General features: G+C 31.2%; 1 pseudogene; it reads left to right on the top strand.

Moving 5' to 3' along the window:
• Nucleotides 1-4,403: 4,403 nt before the first annotated feature.
• On the top strand, nt 4,404-5,652 carry LOC109122077 (putative pentatricopeptide repeat-containing protein At1g56570; annotated as a pseudogene).
• The last annotated feature ends 752 nt before the right edge of the window (nt 5,653-6,404 follow it).

The raw sequence follows: 6,404 nt of genomic DNA, 5'->3' as shown, positions 1-6,404 counted from the left end.
GGAGTTTGTACATCTGATTAGATTTATAGTTTTTAAAATATTTTTGAGTACTATTCGACCCCGAATTTATTTTTTATGTGATATAGACATTTTGAAATATGTGTGTGATTTTTTTTTTTTATGATTTTATATGATCATTTATTATTTTTAAAAAAATTCATTTATGCACGTCACTTTTCCTTATCTAATCTGGACTTTGTAGAACCTTTAGGTGCCTTTGCGATAATCTATCTTTTGAATGAGTGTTTGGCTTTCGGTATGTTAATCTAGGTGTGTAGGAGTTGTTTCCTGAAATTTTTTGTAATCAAATTCCACTCTAAGCCATTTTTTTTAGAAATTGTTTTATGATGCTTCATTTTCTAACCGCATGCTGATGGTTTTATACCTTACTTGAAATTGTTATTATTTTTGGAGTCATTTAATTTGTCTTAGCTCAATTTTGGCTTTGAAACTGTATATTAGACATAATGTATATTTCATATAATTTATGCTTGCCCTAACCAATCTAGCATTTTTTGAGGAATCTTATAAAATCTACTTGCTATCCAGGTACGTTCTCTATCCTCTAATTCCAAAATTCTATGAAAATGCATGCTATCATGAGCTATATCCATGCTTTGATTTAATCCTTGGGTGCTTAGATGTATGTTTGACTTGCTTGGATAAAATGCATGTTGCGTGCTATATCTCTATACTAACTTTGATGTCTTGTGATAGCGCTTGAAAAGCCATTCAGGTACGCACTTCGATTCTCTCTCATGGTTTGTTTTCTTGTTAGGCATGCAATATTTGAAATCACCTAACCTACTTAGGTATCCATAATTAACTGATTAATGGCCACACTTCCCTTAACTTTGTCAGTAGAGACCTTTATAGGGCTTAGAGGGGTGCTACCTTTCAAAGGTACCTTCCCAATAGGTAACCTGATCCCCGGACTTAGACTTGGGTTTTTCAAAGACACGCTTTTCCAAAAATTATGGAGTCATTTTTTTTAGGGTTTTATTTCTTGTTTTATTTTCCCTTCAAAAATAAAAATAAAATAAGTGGCGACTCCAACTTTTTTTCCAAAAAATCAATTTTTCACAAATAAATAATAAAAAGCGAGTCTCACCGATCAAGTGGGGACGCACGTGAAAAATGCGGGTCCACAGTCAAGTCTTGTCCATAATGAGAGTCCATGTCCCTTGATTCATAGGGCCCAACCCATCGTGGGGCTGGTGATGAACCCAAATCAAGATGGGCTCGACAATGAAGACTTTGGGCTTTGCTAATGCTCTCTCCCACTTAATTTTTTGTGAAGAGAGATTTTTAGTAATTTTGGTAACCATTCTTAAAATAAACTTTTTATCATGAGATTTTCGAAATATGTTATTTACTTATTAAACTGAGACTCCTGTGCTAAAAGAATTGCTATCTTATTTCTTATTATTGAACTATCCAAACATAATGGTTTCCTCCTTTCTGATGGGGAAAGATTGGAGGACCAATTCTAGGTAGAATTTTCCATCTCTCATCGAGAAAGAACATGAAAACCTCTTAAAGTTTAATAATCAAATAGTTATAAAGAAATAACAATAGATTTTAACAACAACTAGCTATAAGAAAAATAACATAAAACTTCCCATGAAAATTTATTTTCTTAAGAAAAATCCAAAAATTACTTTAATTTATTTTATTTGAAACAATATCTTTGTAAGCTATCTTAATCATGAATTATCCATCATATATTTTTCCAAAAATAATTTATTTCCTTAAATTAGAATCTTATGCTAAATAGGAAATGTTTTATTTCATAAAGACTTGGAAAAATAAAATTTCTTCCTTAAAATAAAAAGATTCTTAGAGACTTGAAATCTTAAAAGATTTATTTTAAGAAAAAAACTCTAAGAATTTAATTTTGAAAAATAAGTAAGTTTCTTATTTCTTTCCAACTTGTCTTTTACTAAAATAAAAAATTTCCTAATACCTAACACATTCCAATTTAATAAATTATCTAAAACATGGAAAAAGATATAAAAATTCATTTACTTGAGAATACCAAAATACATTCTATGCCAAATCACTACAAGAAAAAAGGTCTTCATTGACAGTTTTTCATCGTCAAGATAAGGTATATCTGTTAAGGTAGATCAGTATTCACATATGTCGTCTATGCCAGTGTCAAGAAATGATAAAAGCTAGCTTGACATATGCATATGTTAAGTAGACCTTATTTCTATCAATGTAGGAATCTTATTAATATGACATATGTTAAAACGTTTCTTCCACTTTAGTCAAGGTTAGGTTAAACATATGTGAAGGTTAACTCATTGTTTTGTCAAGATTATATTCAATATATGTTAAGCTTAAGTATGATATATGTCAATGTTGTTTTATATGCTTTTAAATTTAATTTACACATGTCAAGGATGTTTTTTGTTTTTTTTTTCTTTTCAAAGTTGAAATTTTAATATGTTAAGGTTCTTTTATTCTTATGTCAAGGAATACAATTTCTTTTATGTCAAGATTTCTTTATTCATATAAAGGAAATTGTTTTATTTCATATCAAGGTTGCATATGGAACATGTCAACAACCTAACCTGTTGCCCAAATAATCTACATCAAAATTGAACCTGTTGTGTGTGTCTATATATATATATATATATATATATATATATAAAGTACATGAATATATAAAATATACTTTAAAAAAAATATGAACATGTAGGCAAATATATTGACAAACAAAAAAAAAAAACCTTAATATCCTTGCATAATCTTATATTATCTCACATACATCCAAAAAAAGGCAAATATGTACCCAAAAATCCAATAGTTATACATGATAAATATAATGTAGCCATGATCTTGTGCCTTCAAAAGGGCTATAATTGCTGCAAATGCCACCAAATCTTCTGCAAGTAAGAAAAAAAAATCAGTATATGTTTATATTTGAAAGATTAATAAAAGGATATAAACATCTATCCAAATATATTCCTAAACAACCTAACAACTATATAAAATCTTGTTATCTTGTCAAATATATATGAAAAAAGAATAGATATTTACCCAAAAATAACCAAATATCAAGTAGCTGTACATGATAACAAAAATTTATGCGTGATCTTCTCCTCTAAAAACTACAGCACTACAAATGTCACCTAACCTTTGGCAAGAAAGAAAAAAATAACATTATTTTATATTTATTTTTTAAAGTTTATTAAAAATTCAATGAAAAAAAATCTACATCCAATGTATATTAAACATGTCACCTAATCTTTTGCAATTATGAAAAAAAAACAACATTATTTTATATTTGTGTTTGAAAGTTCATTAAAAAGATATAAATATGTATCCTAAATATATCAAAATGTATCCACAAACAACCCAGCAAGTATACATGATCTTATACTATTATCAAATAGTCCAAAACATAGTTCCGAACCAAGATTAGAACACTAGATGTATCCACTCATGACTACTATCAACCACTCATTTTCATCCAATTCCACTCATAGTGAGAAACTCGATTCAATTAGTCCAAAACTACATGCAGTAGTGACTAAACATGGGTTTGAATCCAATCTTCCTGTCATGAATTCTATACTAGACATGTATTGCAGGTGTAGTTGTTTCTCTGAAGCAAATAGATATTTCTATGAAATGAATCAAAGGGATTTGATCACATGGAACACCTTGATCGCGGGATATGAAAGATCCAATCCAATTGAGACATGTAAATAGTCCTTTATCTGATGCCACCAATATCTGATTCTTTGTTTAAATATACTTAAAGTATTCTCAAAACTTTGTTTGCTTGCTATTTTCACAGCAAGAAACTTGTTGACTGGCTTGCCAGAGAATATTGGAAGGCTTTCACGTCTCATTCATCTTGACTTTCATCAGAACAGTGAGTGAATCTAGTCTCTACAAGGTTTTTCCAGTACGTATGTAAAGTTTTAGAGGAATTAATAGTGGTTTTTAAGTATACTCTTTTATTTGAACTATTTTCTCTCAACTCTTCTAATGAAACATGTGCATCTGAGTTATGCAGGAATTTCATCAATACCAGCATCAATAAAGGGTTGTTGTTCCCTTGTAGAGTTTTATATGGGGTCATATTCTCATTCCTTGTTGCAACAAAATTTAGATATTTGGGAGTGTCTGGTGTACGTAGATTTTCTTTCATTTTAAATCTTTTTATATTTGATATTCATCTAGTTGTTGTGGCTTCAAGTTTCAAGAATAACGTGTTGTCTTTGCTACCATCAGAGATTGGGGCACTTTCTCTTTTAGGGACATTAGATCTTCACTCAAACCAGGTGGGTAGACATTCTATATTCAGTTTAAGTATAAAATTTATCCGACCAGTGTCAAATTCTTCTGAGACTTCGGATATACCCTCTTTGAGTGATTTATCCTACATGTTATTTCTTCTTATCTTAGTTAGCTTCACATTTACCAGCATTATGGCTGCCTACATGACCTTAGCATTTTTGAATTGTGGACAACAGATTCATGGGAGGATTATTCGAAGAGGCCTTGATGGGAATTTGGCCTTATCTAATGCCCTTATAGACATGTATTCCAAATGTGGAAATATTGCTGATTGGCACCAAGTTTTTGGGGGTATGTCTTGTAGAGATTTGGTTTCTTGGACTACCATGATGATTGGGTATGGGACTCATGGGTATGGAGAAGAGGTTGTTGAATTGTTTGACAAGATGGTCAGGTTAGATATTAAGCATGACTGAGTCTTGTTTATGGGCATTCTTAGTGCTTGCAGTCATGCTGGACTTGTAAATGAAGGCTTGAGATATTTTAAATTAATGGTGGGTGATTGTAACATTAGTCCAGACCAGGAGATTTATGGGTGTGAAGTGGATTTGCTAGGACGTGCTGGGAAAGTTGAGGAAGCTTATGAACTCATAGAGAGCATGCCATTCAAGCCTGATGAGTGCGTTTGGGGGCCATTTCTTGGAGCTTGTAAAGCACACAGGTTTCCCAATTCCAGAAAATTAGCTGCTCACAGGATATTGGATCTGAGGCCTAATATGGCAGGGACTTATGTGATGCTATCAAATATATATGCAGCTGATGGTAAGTGGGGGAGTTTGTAAGAATGAGAAAGTTGATGAAAAGAATGGGAAATAAAAAGGAGACTGGTAGGAGCTGGGTATAGGTAGGAAATCATGTCTATAGTTTTGTTGTTGGGGTTGAGGTGGGCCCCAAAATAAAGGGGATATATCAAGTTCTGGAAAATTTGATTGGGCATATGAAGGAATCAACGTATGTTCCTAATTTAGATTGCTTGATATATGACTTAGAAGATGGCACTTGAGAAGCAGTTGAAGTCCAAAAGGTGAGAAAACCATATACAAATGGGGGATTGAAGAGAGTCATTTGATTTTTATGAACAACCTCGAAGTGGGTACTAGCAAGAAAGTTTCGAGGTGAATTGACCTTTCCATCTTTGAAAGAGATCCTATTTTATTATAACAGAGAAGAAGAATGATCTGTAGTAATAACATGATGGTGTGCAACAAATAAGACATCTTATCAGATCAACAAAGACCATTGTTAGTATATACAAAATTCATAATGTACTTATCTTATGACCTTAATTTGTACTACAACACATTAATAACCAAAGAGAAATGCATTGAAAGATTATTCTTCAACTTACTTGGTTGTGAGTGCCCTTTGTTGTTTGGGACAACTTCTAGGACTGCAGCTTTAGATTTTGATAACATGTTTACAACCTCAAATCCATGGATGTGAAATGAAAGACAAGATGTGTTATTTAAAATGCATACCATGTAGGACTAAGACATTCAACTCCTAAACCAAATTCAGGTTGATACGATCTTTGAAAATTTTGAAATCTCAAATTTAATCACTAGCAAGGAGCTAACCTTAACTTGTTATGGCATTGGCAAACCAAAAACTAATTGATGAGAAGTGCTTTCCTTCCATGGTGAACACCATTTCAATGGAGAGGAAGAGTGGCACTTTCCTTTATGTTGGATGACATTTTTATGAACCTGCAAGATTAACAAAAGACAAGGTTAAACTCATGTTGTAGCATTACTAAGACAACCAATTAAAATTTGCTTTAGATAGATTATGTATCATTTTTTATTCATAAAATCTACATCCAATGTATATTAAACATGTCACCTAATCTTTTGCAAGTATGAAAAAAAAACAACATTATTTTATATTTGTGTTTGAAAGTTCATTAAAAAGATATAAATATGTATCCTAAATATATCAAAATGTATCCACAAACAACCTAACAAGTATACATGATCTTATACTATTATCAAATATATATATATATAAGATATTTACTAAAAAAGAACCAAAAATTAAATAATTATGCATGATAACAAGAATTTATACATGATTTTATACTCTAAAAA

This window comes from Vitis vinifera, chromosome 16 (assembly GCF_030704535.1).
Source record: "Vitis vinifera cultivar Pinot Noir 40024 chromosome 16, ASM3070453v1".
Lineage (NCBI taxonomy): Eukaryota > Viridiplantae > Streptophyta > Magnoliopsida > Vitales > Vitaceae > Vitis > Vitis vinifera.
The sequence above is the reverse complement of the archived record's forward strand: the minus strand, read 5'-3'. Positions and strand labels throughout refer to the sequence as shown.